The sequence below is a fragment of the Leptodactylus fuscus genome, chromosome 1, assembly GCF_031893055.1.
Source record: "Leptodactylus fuscus isolate aLepFus1 chromosome 1, aLepFus1.hap2, whole genome shotgun sequence".
NCBI lineage: Eukaryota > Metazoa > Chordata > Amphibia > Anura > Leptodactylidae > Leptodactylus > Leptodactylus fuscus.
In genome coordinates this window covers 4,915,741-4,938,367 of record NC_134265.1, presented here as the reverse complement: position 1 = coordinate 4,938,367, position 22,627 = coordinate 4,915,741, and the positions used below count along the sequence as shown (strand labels likewise).

Sequence of the window (22,627 nt, the reverse complement as noted above, 5' to 3'; positions counted from 1 at the left end):
CATGGTGGAGGGAGCCTCTAAAAAACCCAGTTTGGACCAATTCATGGTGGAGGGAGCCTCTAAACAGCCAAGTTTGGACCAATTCATGGTGAAGGGAGCCTCTAAAAACCCGTTTGGACCAATTCATGGTGGAGGGAGCCTCTAACCAGCCCAGTTTGGGCAAATTCATGGTGGAGGGAGCCTCTAAACAGCCCAGTTTGGGCAAATTCATGGTGGAGGGAGCCTCTAACCAGCCCAGTTTGGGCAAATTCATGGTGGAGGGAGCCTCTAACCAGCCCAGTTTGGACCAATTAATGGTGGAGGGAACCTCTAACCAGCCCAGTTTGGACCAATTAATGGTGGAGGGAGCCTCTAACCACCCCAGTTTGGACCAATTCATGGTGGAGGGAGCCTCTAAAAACCCCAGTTTGGACCAATTCATGGTGGAGGGAGCCTCTAACCAGCCCAGTTTGGGCAAATTCATGGTGGAGGGAGCCTCTAAACAGCCCAGTTTGGGCAAATTCATGGTGGAGGGAGCCTCTAAAAAACCCAGTTTGGACCAATTCATGGTGGAGGGAGCCTCTAAACAGCCAAGTTTGGACCAATTCATGGTGAAGGGAGCCTCTAAAAACCCGTTTGGACCAATTCATGGTGGAGGGAGCCTCTAACCAGCCCAGTTTGGGCAAATTCATGGTGGAGGGAGCCTCTAAACAGCCCAGTTTGGGCAAATTCATGGTGGAGGGAGCCTCTAACCAGCCCAGTTTGGGCAAATTCATGGTGGAGGGAGCCTCTAACCAGCCCAGTTTGGACCAATTAATGGTGGAGGGAACCTCTAACCAGCCCAGTTTGGACCAATTAATGGTGGAGGGAGCCTCTAACCACCCCAGTTTGGACCAATTCATGGTGGAGGGAGCCTCTAAACAGCCAAGTTTGGACCAATTCATGGTGGAGGGAGCCTCTAAAAACCCCAGTTTGGACCAATTCATGGTGGAGGGAGCCTCTAACCAGCCCAGTTTGGACCAATTAATGGTGGAGGGAGCCTCTAAACAGCCCAGTTTGGACCAATTCATGGTGGAGGGAGCCTCTAACCAGCCCAGTTTGGACCAATTCATGGTGGAGGGAGCCTCTAAAAACCCCAGTTTGGACCAATTCATGGTGGAGGGAGCCTCTAACCAGCCCAGTTTGGACCAATTAATGGTGGAGGGAGCCTCTAAACAGCCAAGTTTTGGGAAATTCATGGTGGAGGGAGCCTCTAACCAGCCCAGTTTGGACCAATTCATGGTGGAGGGAGCCTCTAAACAGCCCAGTTTGGGCAAATTCATGGTGGAGGGAGCCTCTAAAAAACCCAGTTTGGACCAATTCATGGTGGAGGGAGCCTCTAACCACCCCAGTTTGGACCAATTCATGGTGGAGGGAGCCTCTAACCAGCCCAGTTTGGACCAATTCATGGTGGAGGGAGCCTCTAAAAAACCCAGTTTGGACCAATTCATGGTGGAGGGAGCCTCTAAACAGCCCAGTTTGGGCAAATTCATGGTGGAGGGAGCCTCTAACCAGCCCAGTTTGGACCAATTAATGGTGGAGGGAGCCTCTAACCAGCCCAGTTTGGACCAATTAATGGTGGAGGGAGCCTCTAACCACCCCAGTTTGGACCAATTCATGGTGGAGGGAGCCTCTAACCAGCCCAGTTTGGACCAATTCATGGTGGAGGGAGCCTCTAAAAAACCCAGTTTGGACCAATTCATGGTGGAGGGAGCCTCTAAACAGCCCAGTTTGGGCAAATTCATGGTGGAGGGAGCCTCTAAACAGCCCAGTTTGGGCAAATTCATGGTGGAGGGAGCCTCTAACCAGCCCAGTTTGGACCAATTAATGGTGGAGGGAGCCTCTAACCAGCCCAGTTTGGACCAATTCATGGTGGAGGGAGCCTCTAAACAGCCCAGTTTTGGCAAATTCATGGTGGAAGGAGCCTCTAACCAGCAGAGTTGTGGGAAAGCAGGGTGGAGGGAGCCTCTAACCAGCAGAGTTGGTGGAAATCAGGGTGGAGGGAGCCTCTAACCAGCAGAGTTGGGGGAAATCATGTTGGAGGGAGCCTAGTATTAGCAGAATTGTGCAACGCTTATGGTGGATGAGGATGCGGAGGAATTGGAGAGGTTGAGTACAGACATGGAGTTTCATGTTGGGGTACTTTACACAGGTGGGCACAAAAATGAAGGCTCTATCCAGTGGTGGTTCATTTTTATCAAAGTGAGCCGGTCGGCACTCTCAGCTGACAGACGGGTGCGCTTGTCAGTGATGATGCCACCGGCTGCACTGAACACCCTCTCAGATAGGACGCTGGCGGCAGGACAGGACAGCACCTCCAAGGCATATAGGGCAAGTTCAAGCCACAGGTCCAACTTCGACACCCAATACGTGTAGGGCGCAGAGGGGTCGGAGAGGACAGGGCTGTGGTCGGAAAGGTATTCCCGCAACATGCGCCTATACTTCTCACGCCTGGTGACACTAGGACCCTCCGTGGCGGCACTTTGGCGAGGGGGTGCCATCAAGGTGTCCCAGACCTTAGACAGTGTGCCCCTCGTTTGTGTGGACCGGTGAGAACTTGGTTGCCTACTGGAGGAACTGCCCTCCCTGCCGCCAACGTCACATGCTGGAAACATCTCCATCATATTCTGCACCAATTGCCTGTGGCAAGCATTGATGCGATTGGCCCTCCCCTCTACCGGAATAAAAGACGAGATGTTGTTTTTATACCGGGGGTCAAGGATAGCAAAGATCCAGTACTGGTTGTCCTCCATGATTTTGACAATACGCTTGTCGGTTGTAAAGCACCCCAACATGAACTCAGCCATGTCTGCCACAGTGTTAGTTGGCATGACTCCTCTGGCCCCACCGGAAAGTTCAATCTCCATTTCCTCCTCATCCTCCATGTCTACCCATCCGCGCTGCAACAATGGGACGATTCGAAGTTGCCCGGAAGCCTCCTGTATCACCATCACATCATCGGACAACTCTTCTTCCTCCTCCTCCTCCTCCTCCTCCTCCATTAAACGCAGTGAAGCGGACAGATGTGTGGACCTACTCTCCAGCTGTGACGGATCGGATGCTATCCCTAACTCCTCTGTGTGATCTGAGTTATCCCTGATGTCAATCAGGGATTCTCTCAGAACACACAAGAGCGGGATTGTAAGGCTCACCATCGCATCCTCAGAGCTCACCCTCCTTGTGGACTCCTCAAAGACCCGTAGGATGTCACAAAGGTCTCTCATCCATGGCCACTCATGGATGTGAAACTGAGGCAGCTGACTTTGTGGCACCCTAGGGTTTTGTAGCTGGTATTCCATCAAAGGTCTCTGCTGCTCAACCACTCTATTCAACATCTGAAACGTTGAGTTCCAGCGTGTGGGGACGTCGCACAAAAGCCGGTGTTGTGGCACATGCAGGCGTTGCTGGAGAGATTTTAAGCTAGCAGCGGCTACTGTCGACTTGCGAAAGTGGGCGCACATGCGCCGCACTTTCACCAGTAGCTCTGGAACATTGGGGTAGCTCTTTAGGAAACGTTGCACCACTAGGTTGAAGACGTGGGCCAGGCATGGAACATGTTGGAGTCCGGCAAGCTCCAGAGCTGCTACCAGGTTCCGGCCGTTATCACAAACGACCATGCCTGGGCCCAGGTGCAGCGGCTCAAACCATATTGCCGTCTCATCGAGGAGGGCATCCCTCACCTCGGAGGCAGTGTGCTGTCTGTCCCCCAAGCTGATCAGCTTCAGCACAGCCTGCTGACGTCTACCAACGCCAGTGCTGCAACGTTTCCAACTCGTAGCTGGGGTCAATCTAACAGCGGAGGAGGAGGCGGTGGCGGAGGAGGAGGCGGTGGCGGAGGAGGAGGCGGTAGAGGAGGAGGAGGAGGGGGGTGTTCTTCTCGTGTCCCTGCCAGGAATGTTAGGCGGGGAGACGAGGTACACCGGGCCAGTTTGGGAAGCAGTCCCAGCCTCAACTACATTCACCCAGTGTGCCGTCAGTGAAATGTAGCGTCCCTGTCCGCATGCACTTGTCCACGCGTCGGTGGTCAAGTGGACCTTTGTGCAAAGCGCGGAACTAAGGGCCCGCCTGATGTTGAGTGACACGTGCTGGTGCAAGGCGGGGACGGCACACCGGGAGAAGTAGTGACGGCTAGGGACGGCATAGCGAGGTGCCGCAGTTGCCATCAGGTCCAGGAAGGCGGGAGTTTCAACAAGCCGGAACGCCAACATCTCCTGGGCCAGCAGTTTAGCGATGTTGGCGTTCAAGGCTTGCGCGTGTGGGTGGTTAGCAGTGTATTTCTGCCGCCGCTCCAATGTCTGAGAGATGGTGGGTTGTTGTAAAGAAACGCCTGATGGTGCCTTTGATGGTGCAGGAGAAGGAGATAAGACAGGACCAGGGGAGGATGAGGTAGAAGTCAACAAAGTGGCGGAGGCAGATGAAGTGGTGTCCTGGCTCGTCCTCTGGAGTGCATCGCCAGCACAGTCAGCAGTGGCAGTGGCAGAGGCAGTGGCAGAGGCAGTGGCAGTGGCGTGAACGGCAGGCGGCCTTTGTCCTGCCGTTGCTGCCTGCCACTGATTCCAGTGCTTGGATTCCAAATGACGGCGCATTGAAGTGGTGGACAGGTTGCTCTTCTCAGAGCCCCTAATCAATTTCGAGAGGCAAATTGTGCAGACAACACTATATCTGTCCTCGGCGCATTCCTTGAAAAAACTCCACACCTTCGAGAAACGTGCCCTCGAGGTGGGAGTTTTTCGGGGCTGGGTACGAACTGGAACATCTTGGGAGATTCCGGATGTGGCCTGGCTTCGCCTAAGCTGCTGACCTCTGCCTCTGCCTCTAGCTACCCTTTTTGGTGCTGCACCTGCCTCAACATCCACACTACTTTCCCCGCTTGACATCCCCCCTGTCCAGGTCGGGTCAGTGTCCTCATCATCCACCACTTCCTCTTCCAACTCCTGTCTCATCTCCTCCTCCCGCACAATGCGCCGGTCAACTGGATGCCCTGACGGCAACTGCGTCACATCATCGTCGATGAGGGTGGGTTGCTGGTCATCCACCACCAAATCGAACGGAGATGGAGGAGACTCTAGTGTTTGAGCATCTGGACACAGATGCTCCTCTGTTAGGTTCGTGGAATCGTGACGTGGAGAGGCAGGTTGAGGGACAATGAAAGGAGCGGAGAACAGCTCTGGGGAGCAGGGACAGTTTGGGTTATTGTTCTGTAAAGCTTCGGAATTTTGGGAGGAAGGAAGACAAGACTGTTGGGTAATAGGAGGAGAGGAGGCAGAGTCTGACTGGCTGCTGGACAATGTGCTGTAAGCGTTCTCTGACAGCCATTGCAAGACCTGTTCCTGGTTCTCGGGCCTACTAAGGTTTGTACCCTGCAGTTTAGTTAATGTGGCAAGCAACCCTGGCACTGTGGAGTGGCGCAATGCTTGCTGCCCCACAGGAGTAGGCACGGGACGCCCTGTGGCTTCACTGCTACCTTGCTCCCCAGAACCATTCCCCCGACCTCGCCCACGGCCTCGTCCACGTCCCTTTCCGGGAGCCTTGCGCATTTTGAATTCCTAGTTAGAAATTGGCACTGTATACCAGTAGTAAAAATTGTGGGTGCACGTAACCCCAATATATTCTTTGAATTCCCAGTCAGACACTGGCACTATATGGCAGTAGCAAGAAATGAGGGTATTTGTATTCCCAATATACTCTTTGAATTCCCAGTCAGACAATGGCACTGTATACCAGTAGTAAAAATTGTGGGTGCACGTAACCCCAATATATTCTTTGAATTACCAGTCAGAAACTGGCACTATATGGCAGTAGCAAGAAATGAGGGTATTTATAACCCCAATATATTCTTTGAATTCCCAGTCAGACAATGGCACTGTATACCAGTAGTAAAAATTGTGGGTGCACGTAACCCCAATATATTCTTTGAATTCCCAGTCAGAAACTGGCACTATATGGCAGTAGCAAGAAATGAGGGTATTTGTATTCCCAATATACTCTTTGAATTCCCAGTCAAACAATGGCACTGTATACCAGTAGTAAAAATTGTGGGTGCACGTAACCCCAATATATTCTTTGAATTCCCAGTCAGAAACTGGCACTATATGGCAGTAGCAAGAAATGAGGGTATTTATAACCCCAATATATTCTTTGAATTCCCAGTCAGACAATGGCACTGTATACCAGTAGTAAAAATTGTGGGTGCACGTAACCCCAATATATTCTTTGAATTACCAGTCAGACACTGGCACTATATGGCAGTAGCAAGAAATGAGGGTATTTGTATTCCCAATATATTCTTTGAATTCCCAGTCAGACAATGGCACTGTATACCAGTAGTAAAAATTGTGGGTGCACGTAACCCCAATATATTCTTTGAATTCCCAGTCAGACACTGGCACTATATGGCAGTAGTAAGAAATGAGGGTATTTGTATTCCCAATATATTCTTTGAATTCCCAGTCAGACAATGGCACTGTATACCAGTAGTAAAAATTGTGGGTGTATATAGCCCCAATTCTATTGCTAGGGGACTTGCAGGGTATTTCTGGGGTGAAGGTGGGGGGGCACACCGTTGGAACGGGTATCGGGGTATATATCGGGTATACGGGAATACACTGACAGTGTATTCCATTCAGGATCCTGGGAAAGCTGGGTTGCGGCGATTGAGCCCGTCAGTGCCACGTTACACTGACAAGCTTCTCCCTGGAATTTAGCTCTTATAAGAGCTGTTGGTTGTCTTCTCCTTCCTATCCTAGCCTGTCCCTGCCTACCCAGAATCTAAGCCCTAGCTAACTGGACGGAAACCTCCGTCCCCGGTGAATTGCAAGCTCAGAATGACGCGAACCTGGGCGGCGCTGTTCTTTTAAATTAGAGGTCACATGTTTTCGGCAGCCAATGGGTTTTGCCTACTTTTTTCAACGTCACCGGTGTCGTAGTTCCTGTCCCACCTACCCTGCGCTGTTATTGGAGCAAAAAAGGCGCCAGGGAAGGTGGGAGGGGAATCGAGTAATGGCGCACTTTACCACGCGGTGTTCGATTCGATTCGAACATGCCGAACAGCCTAATATCCGATCGAACATGAGTTCGATAGAACACTGTTCGCTCATCTCTATATAGTATATATAGTGGTGTATATAGTATATATAGTGGTGTATTTAGTATAGTATATATAGTGGTGTATATAGTATATATAGCGGTGTATATAGTATAGTATATATAGCGGTGTATATAGTATAGTATATATAGTGGTGTATATAGTATATATAGTGGTGTGTATAGTATAGAATATATAGTGGTGTATATAGTATAATATATATAGTGGTGTATATAGTATAGTATATATAGTGGTGTGTATAGTATATATAGTGGTGTATATAGTATATATAGCAGTGTATATATAGTGATGTATATAGTATATATAGCAGTGTATATATAGTGGTGTATATAGTATAGTATATATAGTGGTGTGTATATAGTATATATAGTGGTGTATATAGTATAGTATATTTCCCGGCCGTCCTACGGCAGCACAATTACACAAGGGATTTCGTCCCCTAGGTACAACCAGAGAGACAGGTTAGTTAGCCATAGTGAACAACCAATTAAACAATTAACAAGGACCCCTCCTATAAAGGTAAGGAAGCAGTCCGGCCCAATTGTGTTCTTTTTTCTCTCTAGGTGCCTGAGGAGACAGGATGTGTTAAAGGGGCTCTATCACTAGGAAAAGTCATTTTTAACTAATCACATGCTTGCATAGGCTTTAGAAAGTCTATTCCACACCTGCCTTTAGTCTGTAGATTGCCTCAGTGGTTTCTGTATAAGTCCGTTTTTATTAATATGCCAGCCAGCTCAGGAAGTTCCCAGCAGCCTCCTCTCTCCTATTATCTTCTATGTGTGTGAAACAGGAAGCTGAGTCATCATCAGCAGCAGCAGTCTCCCATAGAAAACAATAGGAGAGGTGTGCACCATCTATCGTGCACCAGTCTAATTAGCATAGGCTTATAGCTCGACACAACTTCACCTGTGGAAGTTGTGTCGAGCTATAAGTGTATTTCTCAAGAGTGAGGGCAGCATTCATTGGCAAAAGGCTGACTGGTAAGACCAGGGTCGTATGTGGACAAATCTTAAGTAGAGCGTATATCCAATCCAATGTTCAGAGGCTTTAAAGACTTTCTGTGGTCTCTCTTTTGTAATTGGTCACGTACAAGGAGGGCCTCTTTCTGCTTTTTGTCCTCTATTAGCTATTTGTTGGCATTGCTGGACACACAAGATAGTCTTTGGCATCTACTCTTACCTCCGACTCCTTCACAAAGGTGGTGGTTCCTGTAGCAGCCGTCAGATCACTCCACGTCAGTTCATCGTTCCTTATCTAGATGATTGGCCTATAAAAGCACAGTCAGAGGACATTATTCTAAAAACCTTCAGATGACTGTCGGCCTCCTCCAGTGTCTACGTTGGATAATAAATTGGGGAAAGTCAGACATTGTATCATCCACCCTGAAGAAGCTTCATCCTAGACTCAGAATAGATGAGAATTTCCTTACCTTCTCTCAGAAGAGAAAGGATCATCACAGCAACTTGGTTTCTTGTTCATCCACCTCTGATGTCAATCCCAACTGCCATGAAAGTCCTAGGACTTATGGCAGCTGCTGCGGAAGTGGTTCCATGGGGCACCTTTGTCCCCTCCAGAAAGAGGTTCTCAAGGTGTGGAACTGCAACCCACTGGGCCTCAACAAAACCTTCTCCCTATCTTTCAAGACCCATCCTTCCTTGAGATGGTGGATACATCTGAAAAATGGGATGTACATGGTCCAACCTCGTTAGACCCTGTTGACCACTAAAACATCTCTGTCCCGATAAGGAGTTTACTTGAATGAGTTGCCAGTTCAGGGCACTTGGAATTTCCGAGATAGGACTATGTCATCCAATTAAAGAGAACTCGGAGCGGTTCGCCTGGCATTCCTCCACTTTGCCTCACTAATGAAGGGGAAGGCTATAACATGTCAACCATTCTTTATCTGAACAAACAAGGAGGCACCTGATCCCAGTCACTTCTCAAGAAAGTAGGTCTGATCTTAGCCTGGGCAGAGACAAATCTAACATGATAGCAGACAGGCTGAGTCAGGGTCTCACTGTTTCTTGAAAATGGTCTCTCAATCAGGTGATCTTCCATCAAAGTACCCTGAAGTGGAGTTTCCCGGAAGCAGATCTCATGGTGACCAGACTCAATGCCATGCTTGATTTCCCAACTTATTCAGATGAGTCGAAGAACTTATTGGAGGTTTCCCCTAATCCAGAACCTGGTTTCACAAGTAAATCAGTGTTCCCAGGATCTGAGGAGATTCAACTTGACAACAAGTCCCAGTAGAGATCTAGAGGACTGTCAGATGCTGTCCCAAAGACCTTCTTATTCTCAAGAACTGAATCTACCAACAGGAGTTACGCCAGGATAAAGGTCTTCACTCTTCCACTCTGGGGGTACAGTTAGCAGCCTTTCAGCTTGCCAATATAGGTGTTTGTCGCATGATACCCTACTTAGAAAGGGTAAAGGGGCCTTGAGAATGAGACCTTCAGTTACAGCTCCCATTCGAGACCTTTGTACTGTCCTTACTATGTGGTCCTCCCTTTGAGCCATGAAGGAGGTTGCTCTTAAGTTCCTCTCTTTTAAGACAACATTTTTATTGGACATTACCTATGGAAAGAAAGTGGGAGAACTGCACGTCTTCTCAGTAGAAGAGCCTTAGGCTAAGGCCCCACAAGAAGATCCACAGCTCTAAAGTGCTGTGGGAAAAAACACGGCGGGAACGCATGGCGCTTCTTCCCGAAGCACCTTAAACAGGAAGTTCACAGAGTTTTCCTCCGCGGACTGTCTGCTTCCATTATCACTACAGGGAAGCCGCTGGCGATTCCATAGATATAATTGACATGCTCCGATTTCCTAAATTGCAACGGTTTTTACCACAAAGTGAGCATGGGATTTACATGAATCAAATCCACTTCGCAATTACTGTAAAACGCTGCGTTTCCGACCAGTGGGGCCCCAACCTTATACACCTTTTTTTCAGGTCCAGCTAAGATCTCTCCTTGGATTTAACCCTAAAGTTTCTTCCCAGGCTAATATTAAAGGGATCCTATCAGACAATTTTTTGTAGTTACCACGTCGGAATAGCCTTAACAAAGGCTATTCGTCTCCTACCTTTTGTCGTCTTCTCCGCGCCGCTCTTCACCTACAATTCTCAGTTTGTAAATTAGCTCTCTCGCAGCACTGGGGGCGAGCCCCAGCGCTCAGACAGCACTGGAGGCGTCCTCAATGCTGTGAGAGAACTCTCTCAAGCGCCGCCTCCTCTTCTTCAGCAGTATCATCTTCAGCCTCTTCTTCTGGCGGCCTGTTGGCAGAGCAGACTGCGCATGCCCACAGACCACGAGAAAATGGCCGCTTGCACAGTATTGTAAGCTGTCATTTTCTCATGGCCTGTGGGCATGTGCAGTCTGCTCTGCCCGAGGCCTTAGAAGTTACAAGCCACCGCCGGAAGAAGAGGCTGAAGATGATGCTGCTGAAGTCGGCGCTGGAGAGAGTTCTCTCGCAGCATTGGGGACGCCCCCACTGCTGCGAGAGAGCTAATTTACTATCCAAGAAAAACCGGGATTGTAGGCGAACAGCAGCACGGAGAAGTCGACAAAAGGTAGGAGACGAATAGCCTTTCTTAAAGCTATTCCGACGTGGTACCTACAAAAAATTGTGTCTGACTGATAGGATCCCTTTAAGCAAGTGGTTTCTCGTCCTGTGTACTTTCCATCACCTTCTTCAGAATAAGAGTTGAAACTTCATTCACTGTATCTAGCCAGATGTCAATACATTTATTTACAGCGCATACACTCCTTTAGCACATTTGAGAATTTGTTAGTGAACATTTTTGGCAGAAACAAGGGTTTCAAGGCCTCGAAGGTTTCCTTGCCCAGATGGATGAGAAGCTATAAGGCTCTGGTTTTCTTCTCAGGGGTTAACTCCTCTATAATTTGTCACAGCCCATTCAACTCAGGTAGTTTCTGCCTCCTGGGAAGAAAGCTGCTGTATCCCTCCAGACCAGCTGTGCGCGGCTGCCCTTGGAGTTCTGAGCTAATCCTCATTATTAAATGGATTGTGTAGCTCTGAGGCCACAAGCTCAGTCATGCTAAAGAACCCTCCCTAGGGCTCTTCTTGCTACAGCTTCATATTTTTCTGCTGGTAGAACGTAAGAGAATCGTTTAGTATATTATTAATCTGATTTCCTTTAGTCCTAACGGCAGCACAAACTTCCCCCATTCATATATTATTATTATTTTCTTCTTTATGGGGGGGGGGGGGGGGGGTCCTCTCATGGGGTAGGTAATATCCAATTAATTATTTAAAAATTCTGTCTCTTACCAGGAAACGGGGACAGAAATACTCCATATTGTGCTGCTGTTAGAACTAAGGCAAAACATGGTTATATATCCTTGTCGAAAATTTGAAGTCAGCTCACCTTCTTGTTCCAAGATCCAACACTGGGTGTATATATTCTTACGTGTATTGAAGAAATTCACCTGGAAGCTTGAGTTGGATGCACGGAGATTTTGTTGCCCTTCAGCCCAGGGTGTAGTTCAACTAGTAGAAGTAAACATCCAGCACGCATCTCCTTGTTTTAAATAAAACTTAGCTTTTATTTATCCATATTCAAAAATTGGAAAGCATTCAATTTTAGATATAAAAAACGCTCAGTGTGGCCAGCATGGAGGGAAAGCGGGCAGCGTCCGGCTGACGCGTTTCGGAGTCTCTAGGTCAGCTCCTTACTCATTGAAGTGAATGGGGAGTGCCGGCGTATACGGCAAGCTCTGCTCATGCCGGAGCGTACACGCCGGCACTCCCCATTCACTTCAATGGGACTGCACGGAGTGAAAGAAGCAGCCCATTCATTTCTATGGGGAGCGCTCGTATCCCCGCTCCCATAGAAATGAATGGAGCTGCTTTAGACGCCGCTTATTCTGAACGTGTTTTACGTTCAGAATAAGCTAGCGTTTACTCAGTGTGAATGCACCCTTAGGGTGTAAATGCCCTATGGGTTTTTGTAATGCACAAATCTGAGAATGATCCCAAATCAAATCCTGGCCATCTTAATGTGGTTCTTGGGGCTGTGGTACAGAAAGAATGGCGGGCGTACACAAAACAAACGGGACAGCAACCTCCGGCACCTGTGCAAAATTAGCACTTAAAGCATATCTACCAGGCACAGTGTTGTTGCTCCAAGAGAGAAGGTACTATCAAGTGTGACATTGTGTCGGGACATGAGCTTACACCCACAAACACGGGGGAACATACAAAGGTTCCATGCAGAGGTTGATGGAATTCAAACCCAGAAGCCAACGCTGTAAGGCAATAACGCCAACCCCTGTGCCAAGTGCTAATTGGTTCCTTTATGTGTTATATGGCTTCCATGTAGAGGCAGGGCTGCACCTCTAATGAGGTGAGGTGAGGCGGCGGCCTCAGGCGGCACTTTCAGGTGGCCATGGGAATTTTTTAACTTTTTAATTTTTTTTTTTACCTAAACATCATCAAAGGTCCTTTATCTAACTTGCAATTCAGCATATATCTAGGACCTAGATAGATGCCGATTTGCAGATCAGCTAAAGGACCTTTGATGACATCATCACAGGTCCTTTTACTCACTAGGCAATGATCAGACTCTTTAGTGGGCGAAGCCACACAGGACAGTGCAGTATTAAGCCTCGTTCACACGGTGTAACGTGCCGCGTGATGTGGCACGTGTACGCCGCGGGACCCTTTTGCGTGCCGTACACGCTCCCATTGATTTCAATGGGAGCGGTGATCGTATGCGCCACGCTAGTTTGCGGCCGTGAATAAATGCACGGCCGCAAACTAGCGCGGCGCTTGCGAACCCCGCTCCCATTGAAATCAATGGGAGCATGTACGTCACGCAAAGGGTCCCGCGGCGTACACGTGCCACATCACGCGGCACGTTAGACCGTGTGAACGCACCCTTACAAAGAAAGAGCGGGCTGCCAGGAATGGAGAATGAAAGAAGATAAAGGAGGAGAGAAGAGTGAGTATGTGTGAGCAAGAGGAGGGGACTGGGGGCAGATATAGGGGGCAGTTTAACTGAAGGCATATAGAGGGGTGACGTTAACCTGGGAACAACTGGAGGAGGATATTAAACCGTGGGGGGTAGCTGGAGGGGAACATATTTCTGCCTCTAATTGCCCCCAGTATAATGTTCCCCTCCAGCTGCCGCAGTTTAATGTCCTCCTCTAGTTGCCCCAGTATAATGCCCCCCCCCCCTCTCCAGCTGCCCCACTTTAATGACCTCCTCTAGTTTCTATTAGTTTAAACTGGGGCACAAGGAGAGGGGCTTAATACTGTGGGACATTTGGAGGGGAACATTATAATGTGGAGGCAGACCACGTGACATCTGGGACATTACCATACAGGAGACATTACCATGCTAGGAGTAACATCAGATCCCAGAGAGGTGAGTAACACTGTTTATTATGTTTTCTCACCTCCCCTGGGGCTTCAATTATTATATTCAGGGCTCTGAAAAGACCCCCGAGTATAATAATAGTTCAGGGGTAGGACACTATGTAGAATAATAGAGTTGGGTGGGCAACTGTGAGGCATAATAGTGGCCCCTTTAACCACTATTATGCTCCACTGCATCTACAGGGTCCATCTGAAGGGCTCGTTGTACATATGAAGGGTACTGCTGTGCATGCAATTTAGGTTTGGTCACCAAAAATTTGACTATGAACTAGGCTGCAACAGGAGAAAGACCAGTGGATGGAAAGGAAACTGCGCTACTCTGAAGGCGTTGAATAGTGTGTGTATTGGTTTACACTTGATAAAGGGGTATTCTCCGAAACGCTGTCCAATTCATCGTGTATAAGAAACCTTAATAAAGTGCGTGTTGATTCAACGCTTTTGGAGTAGCGCAGTTTCCTTTCCATCCACTGGTCTTTCTATTTGCTTCGCCCTTTGGGGGTGCTGGATGCTTCTACTGCTGCTAATTGTCTCCAGTTCCCCGGACTGGTAACAACTCCAGACCACTATAGAAGGTGACAGTGGTGGGTTGCTCGGTACATTGTTCATTTTGTGTTTTTCTAGGCTGCAATAGGTCACTGCTCTCAGGGGGCTGGCACAGAAGACAGCTGGGGGTGGCATGTAGGTGGTTCCTTATCTTTATCTCATATATTGAGTCTCCACAATGCTTGCAAACCGACAAAAGAAAGGTAACCACCTCGTAAATCTCCTACAAGCCATTATTTTATTTATCACCTCTGATTGGCTTCATTGCTTATGAGCAGGCAGAAGGTAAACAAGACCAGGAACCCAAAAAGGCGACTCTTCGCTGGATCCCCGGCCGAACAGGTGAGTACTGTATATGGTTTATTATTTTAAGCTTCTCTAGTGGGTATAAAAATGACTTGGAGCACCCCATTAACAGGAACGGATTTCTAGGTTTCCGATCCCTGGCTGCCTGTCCCTGGTTCCCTGAGAGATCACCTCGCTCAAGCTATATTAAAAGTCTTATCTATCCAAAATGACCACTTCTAGGCCAAGATTAGTTTGTCTTTTTCCCCAAAAACGTCAAACTCAAAAATATTATCTGAAATAGGACGTCCTAACAGATGGGCCGATTTACTTTCTAAAAGACTGCGCAAGGTCAGATAGACTTAAAGGGAGTCAATCACCTTCCCCAGCCACTGTAAAGCAACGCTATAGTCTTGTACAGAATATGAATACAAGTCTAAACGTACCTTTGAAAAGTTAGGGAGCCCCCTGAAATCCGCATAAAAAGCCATTTTAACTAATATGTATATGAGGGTCATAGAGCACAGGGAAAAAGATGTCTTCAATCCCCGAGCACAGCCACGTCATCACTAATCACACCCATCCAGTCTTCTTGGTTGCCCCTCTCGGTGATGGAAGATCCGCGTCATCCCGCCCGATGTCAGTGAGCGTTGCAGAAAAAAAAAGCACACACGTGCAGTAGGCTTCTGTAGTCCAGACCGTATCTGATTAATGCACATGTGCTCCCTTCAAGTTCCAAAAAAAAGAAGAGGAGGCTTCAGTGTGAGGGTGGAAGTTGCAGTCGGTGCATGCGCAGTATGCAGTTGAAGCTGTCCTGGACTGCAGAAACGTACTGCGCTTTCACATTATCTCAATGGCGCTCACAGACGTCAGGCTGGATGATGCACATGTTCTGCTGCTCGGGGCCGAACAGATTGGATGTGTGTGATTTGTGATGATGTGGCTGTGCTCGGGGATTGAAGACAACCCCCTTATGCTCCATGAACATCCTTTACATCTCAGCTTTTTACACTCATTCAGTTGGATCAGCAACATTTCAAAGGTACAGCTAGACTTGTATTCATAGCCTGTACAGTGTCATGGCAGTGTTTTACAGAGGTTGGGTGACAGACTCCCTTTAAACTGTACTAGATTTATCAGTGTCTAATTGTGCTCGGCATTTACTAGTTTGTATAGTCTAACTTTACACCTCCAATGTAAATGTACCAATTTTGGGCACATAGTGTTGCCACTTTCAATGAAGCCACGCCCCTTTGCCACAACACCATACTCCCTTTTTTGTGAAAGTCACATGTGTCTAAAACACTTCACAAGACAGTTTTTGGTGCAAATAAAGTCAGGATTTTTTTGCATTTTCTTAGTAAATCTCCTACTTCGTGTATTTACAACTCGTTACCTATAATAGTGTTTCTCAATCTAGAAAAAATTTTTTTCCTTAGGCCCCCCCCCACCAAAAAGTGTTAACCAAATTATATTCCAAGGACGTAATTAACATTGGATGAAGGCAAGGGTTCATCTTCCCAACCAGAGTATCATGGCCCCCCTGGTGAGTTTCCAAGGCACCCCAGGGTGCTGCAGCACCTCTATTTGGAATCACTAATTTCTAAAATATTCTCATTGCGAACATGAAAATGGTTTCTCTCCTGTGTGAGTTTTTTGATGGTCAACGAGATGCGTCTTCTTTGAAAAACATTTGCCGCACTCAGAGCACGAAAATGGCTTCTCCCCGGTGTGAGTTCTCTGATGGTCTATAAGCCTTAATTTCTGACTATAACGTTTGCCACATTCTGAACAGGAATATGGCTTCTCCCCCGTGTGCATTCTCTGATGTCGAACAAGATCTGTCCTCTGGATAAAACATTTGCCACATTCTGAACACAGAAATGGCCTCTCCCCCGTGTGAATCTTCTGATGTTTAGCAAGCACAGATTTCCGGCCATAACATTTGCCACATTCTGAACATGCATATGGCTTCCCTCCTGTGTGAATTCTTTGATGTAAAGACAGATTTGATTTGTAGATGAAACACTTGCCGCACACTGCACACAGAAATGGTCTTTCCCCTGTGTGAATTCGGTGATGATCGAGAAGTGTTGTTTTAGTACTATAACGTTTGCCGCACTCTGGACATGTGAATGGCTTCTCTCCTGTGTGAATTCTCTGATGGCCTTTCCTTTTGTAAGTTTTGTTTTGTCGAACGGTCTGTGATGAAGCAGTGGATTGGACGTGTATGATAGGATCAGATGATAGATCGTTGCTGTGAAGGGCTGAGGGTATATCGGGGGTAATAACATATTGATCATATGGATCTTGGGTGATACCATAATCCTCTGCATTATAATCTGTAGATAGCAGATGTCTCTCTGAGCTCCTGGTACAGTCATCTGACAAGAAGAAAACTGATTATTTTTACTAAATATAACCATAAAATTATATAGAAACACTATAAAACATCACAACAATTACACATGGGCATTGGACAGTATATGCTCCTACAGATATTCAGCATGAACAAAGCTTTATAATATCCAGAGGGAGTGGACTTCTTAATAATTGATGTTTATCCGTCCTAAGAGTCCTATGATAAGGAGGAAGAGAAGAGCCTGAGCCCGGATGCGTTCTCATCCACATTCCATAACATACTTGTAGGCCAGTTGGCTAAGCCACTTCTATCCAGACTCAGCAAAGACCCCCCCCCCCCCAAGAACTGTGATAAAGTCCGTTCGATATCCCTCATTAATACCGATCTCGAACCCTATTCTAAACTCCTAGCCCTACAACTACCATCATTTAAGTCAAATTTAATTCGCAAAGAACATATGGGATTTTTGTTGTGTTGAGATGCCCAGGACAACACCATCAAACCCTCTCCCTTCTCCTCCCAATGAGCCCCAATGTGCCTCTTAACACTGGTTTTCTCATTGTCAACTGAGGTTACCTAAAAATCCACCATGTGCAATGGGGTGTCCAGGTGGCAAAACGGCACAAGCCTGGCCAACAGCGAAGGTAGTTATGTACTTTACCTGTAGGGATGTCCTCCTCACACTCCTCATCTCCACTCTCATAGGGCTCTTCTTTTATGGTTATAGTTATAAAATTTACGTCATCCAGATCTTTATCCTCAAGGGAAAGCTGTGAAACAAATATTGTAAAGTCAGCACAAAGACTGATCTCATGAGAAGTGTAACAACCAAAAATGATCTGACGCTTATCTGAGCCAAATAATGGCCGGTCTCCTAGAACCGAGCCATAGATATTAGATGAGACCCTCATACACATGTATACTCGGCCTGGCTAGACCTGCTTCAGGTTGTGTCAGTGGAGGAGATCAGATTCTACCAGATACATCTGGGGTTGTTTGTCTCAGGAGAAATAAAGGATCAGATCAGTAGAAATCCAACCTGATGGTTCCTTATTCCATCCAGCAGACTCCATAGCCAGAAGATTGTGAGAAGATCCAGACACCATGTAATGTCTATGGTCAGCTTTATCCTCCATTTCCACCTCTCATTACAAAAGTATAAACCATCTAATACTGCTGGAGAACCCAAGACTGACCACAAGGACTTCACAGCCTGTCTACACATCATAGGGAATATCTCCATCTACCTGATCATCATCCTGTGGAAGAAGAGGACTGGGACATCTCTCCGGTGTTGTCCTCTTACTGGATCTACCTGTAGGAAACACAGACAGGGACTGAATTCATTCTGTACATACAAATAATGGAAGTCCATGTGTATATAGTCATGTCTATTACCTGCTGATGTGAGGGGCTGCTGGTCCTCCATCATCACCTCCTTGTACAGATCCTTGTGTCCTTCTAAATACTCCCACTCCTCCATGGAGAAATAGACAGCGACATCCTGACACCTTATAGGAACCTGACAACACAATGATACAGTCATCACCCCGACCCCTCCAGTTACTGTATAATGTCCCAGCATTCCCAGCAGTGTCACCTCTCCAGTCAGCAGCTCCAGCATCTTGTGGGTGAGTTCTAGGATCTTCTGTCCATTGATCTCCTCCTGTATCAGGGGATGAGGTGGAGGCCCCGGGAATGGGCTCAGGGTTCCTCCATATCCATCATACACAGGAGCCTGACAGCGCCCACTACAGGTCTTCTTCACTACTGTGTAATCCTGGTTATGGGGAGACACATTAATAAATCTCACTACATACATGTCCAGAGTCCATCACCTCTCCAGTCATATCATCTGTTATTACTATAGATAAGAATGATGTCATGATGACATCATCAGAATCTCTCACCTCTCCAGTAAGCTGGTAGATGATCTCTAGGGTGAGATTTAATAGACTTTCCGCCATCTTGTTCCTGTCTCTTTCCATCCTTACCGGATCAGTCAGGAATCTTCTCTTCTATATGAGACATGGGCTGAGCGGATTCTATATTGTACGGAGATGACACAATGTAATAAATAAATCCCATGTAAATATAATACAATTACTGGAGATAAGAAGAAATATTATTCCTTAGTGTATGGAGTGAAATGTTAAGTATCTTGTCCATAGCGCCTGGATGTGCAGACTCTATAGCAGAGCGAGCTCTTTCCTGCCTTGGCTTTCTGCGCTAGCCTCAGTTATTTCTGGCGCTCGCACTGGAGGAGTGCACCACTCTTTCAGAAATGGGGATGAAAGTCCCTTGTTATCCTTATTAGTGGGGTCTAAGGCGGTATTATATACATTGTTGCCAAAAAAGGAAATACGTATTCCACAACCCGGCTTCTTTAAAATTTAACTTTTAATCCATAGAATCAATTAAAATTAAAGTGTGCAAAAAGATGGAAAACACATACAAGAAGGGTGAAAAAAGCGAGATAAAATAATATCTCGCTTTTTTCACCCTTCTTGTATGTGTTTTCCATCTTTTTGCACACTTTAATTTTAATTGATTCTATGGATTAAAAGTTAAATTTTAAAGAAGCCGGGTTGTGGAATACGTATTTCCTTTTTTGGCAACAATGTACATTACCAAGCTCCGATGAGTCCCGGGGCACGGATTGCACACCCTGAAGACTTCTTGGTTTCATATGGTGAGTGACAGCAAAAACATTATTTTTTTTTGAAATATAATTCGGTATTATATACGGCTAGAAAATCAACAGTGCCAGAATACAATATACATACCTCCCAACCGTCCCGATTTCCGCGGGACAGTCCCGATTTGGGTGACATGTCCCGCGGTCCCGGTTGGAGGGAGGTATGTCCCGATTTCAACTCAGATCTGCGTCCAGAGGACGCAGATCTGAGTTGAACACATATGCGGCTGAAGCAAGGAGCTGACCTGTGTCAGCTCCTCGCTTCCCCGCTGCCCGCCTCTCTCCCTGACACATTCGGCTGAAGCTGCTCGCGTGCTCGCTTTGCCGCTGCGTCTCTCTCTCTCTCGCTGACACATGCGGCTGAAGCGAGGAGCTGACCTGTGTCAGCTCCTCGCTTCGCTGCTGCCGCCGGCTCCTGGCTTGTAGACGCGATGTACAAGCCAGGAGCCGGCGGCAGCAGCTAAGCGAGGAGCTGACACAGGTCAGCTCCTCGCTTCAGCCGCATGTGTCAGCGAGCGAGAGACGCAGCGGCGAAGTGAGCAGCTTCAGCCGCGTGTGTCAGGGAGAGAGGTGGGCAGAAAGCGGCGAGGGAGCGGAGGAGAAGGTAAGTTTAATGTGGAGGTGGAACGTGAATCTGGGGGCAGAGATGGAGAGGACGGCATGACACTGGGGGCAGAGATGGAGAGGACATGAAACTGGGGGCAGAGATGGAGGGGACATGAATCTGGGGGCAGAGATGGAGGGACATGAATCTGGGGGCAGAGATGTGGGGACATGAATCTGGGGGCAGAGATGGAGTGGACATGAAACTGGGGGCAGAGATGTGGGGACATGAATCTGGGGGAAGAGATGGAGGGACATGAATCTGGGGGCAGAGATGGAGGGACATGAATCTGGGGGCAGAGATGGAGGGACATGAATCTGGGGGCAGAGATGGAGGGACATGAATCTGGGGGCAGAGATGTGGGGACATGAATCTGGGGGCAGAGATGGAGTGGACATGAAACTGGGGGCAGAGATGTGGGGACATGAATCTGGGGGCAGAGATGGAGAGGACATGAATCTGAGGGCAGAGATGGGGGACATGAATCTGGGGGCAGAGATGGAGAGGACATGAATCTGGGGGCAGAGATGGAGAGGACATGAATCTGGGGGCAGAGATGGAGAGGACATGAATCTGGGGGCAGAGATGGGGGACATGAATCTGGGGGCAGAGATGGAGGGACATGAAACTGGGGGCAGAGATGTGGCGACATGAATCTGGAGGCAGAGATGGAGGGACATGAATCTGGGGGCAGAGATGTGGGGACATGAATCTGGGGGCAGAGATGGAGTGGACATGAAACTGGGGGCAGAGATGTGGGGACATGAATCTGGAGGCAGAGATGGAGGGGACATGAATCTGAGGGCAGAGATGGAGAGGACATGAATCTGGGGGCAGAGATGGAGAGGACATGAATCTGGGGGCAGAGATGGAGGGGACATGAATCTGAGGGCAGAGATGGAGAGAACATGAATCTGAGGGCAGAGATGGGGGACATGAATCTGGGGGCAGAGATGGAGAGGACATGAATCTGGGGGCAGAGATGGAGGGACATGAATCTGGGGGCAGAGATGGAGGGACATGAATCTGGGGGCAGAGATGTGGGACATGAATCTGTGGGCAGAGATGTGGGACATGAATCTGGGGGCAGAGATGGAGAGGACATGAATCTGGGGGCAGAGATGGAAGAGGGACATGAATCTGGGGGCAGAGATGGAAGAGGGACATGAATCTGGGGGCAGAGATGGAGAGGACATGAATCTGGGGGCAGAGATGGAAGAGGGACATGAATCTGGGGGCAGAGATGGAGAGGACATGAATCTGGGGGCAGAGATGGAGAGGACATGAATCTGGGGGCAGAGATGGAAGAGGGACATGAATCTGGGGGCAGAGATGGAGAGGACATGAATCTGGGGGCAGAGATGGGGGACATGAATCTGGGGGTAGAGATGGAGGGACATGAAACTGGGGGCAGAGATGTGGCGACATGAATCTGGAGGCAGAGATGGAGGGACATGAATCTGGGGGCAGAGATGTGGGGACATGAATCTGGGGGCAGAGATGGAGTGGACATGAAACTGGGGGCAGAGATGTGGGGACATGAATCTGGAGGCAGAGATGGAGGGGACATGAATCTGAGGGCAGAGATGGAGAGGACATGAATCTGAGGGCAGAGATGGGGGACATGAATCTGGGGGCAGAGATGGAGAGGACATGAATCTGGGGGCAGAGATGGAGAGGACATGAATCTGGGGGCAGAGATGGAGGGGACATGAATCTGAGGGCAGAGATGGAGAGAACATGAATCTGAGGGCAGAGATGGGGGACATGAATCTGGGGGCAGAGATGGAGAGGACATGAATCTGGGGGCAGAGATGGAGGGACATGAATCTGGGGGCAGAGATGGAGGGACATGAATCTGGGGGCAGAGATGTGGGACATGAATCTGGGGGCAGAGATGGAGAGGACATGAATCTGGGGGCAGAGATGGAAGAGGGACATGAATCTGGGGGCAGAGATGGAAGAGGGACATGAATCTGGGGGCAGAGATGGAGAGGACATGAATCTGGGGGCAGAGATGGAAGAGGGACATGAATCTGGGGGCAGAGATGGAAGAGGGACATGAATCTGGGGGCAGAGATGGAGAGGACATGAATCTGGGGGCAGAGATGGAAGAGGGACATGAATCTGGGGGCAGAGATGGAGAGGACATGAATCTGGGGGCAGAGATGGAGAGGACATGAATCTGGGGGCAGAGATGGAGAGGACATGAATCTGGGGGCAGAGATGGAAGAGGGACATGAAACTGGGGGCAGATGAAGGGTGTATATGAAACTGGGGGAGAGATAGAGGGGGGACATATAATTTATGGGTGACTGTAGGAGGATTATACTGTGTGCGGGCACATGAAAAATTAACGAGTGGGCGGAGTCAACACAAAAGTGGGCGGGGCTAAATTTGCCGCGGCGCGCTATGCACATTTTGTCCCTCTTTCGGTTCTTCAAAAGTTGGGAGGTATGCAATATATAGTATGGGGGAATAGTGAAGGGGCCACTATGGGGTGGGGGCAACAGTGAACAGGCCACTGTATGGGCCTTACAGTGACCTCTTTACTGGTGCCCCTATTGCAGAATTAGGTCATTACTTACCTGTCTGCTCCCTGGTCCCGCTCTG

At 48.2% G+C, this 22,627-nt stretch overlaps 1 pseudogene; it reads right to left on the bottom strand.

The window, feature by feature from the left end:
- Positions 1–18,441, bottom strand: part of LOC142192670 (uncharacterized) — a 68,050-nt pseudogene extending 49,609 nt beyond the window's left edge.
- Positions 18,442–22,627: the final 4,186 nt, after the last annotated feature.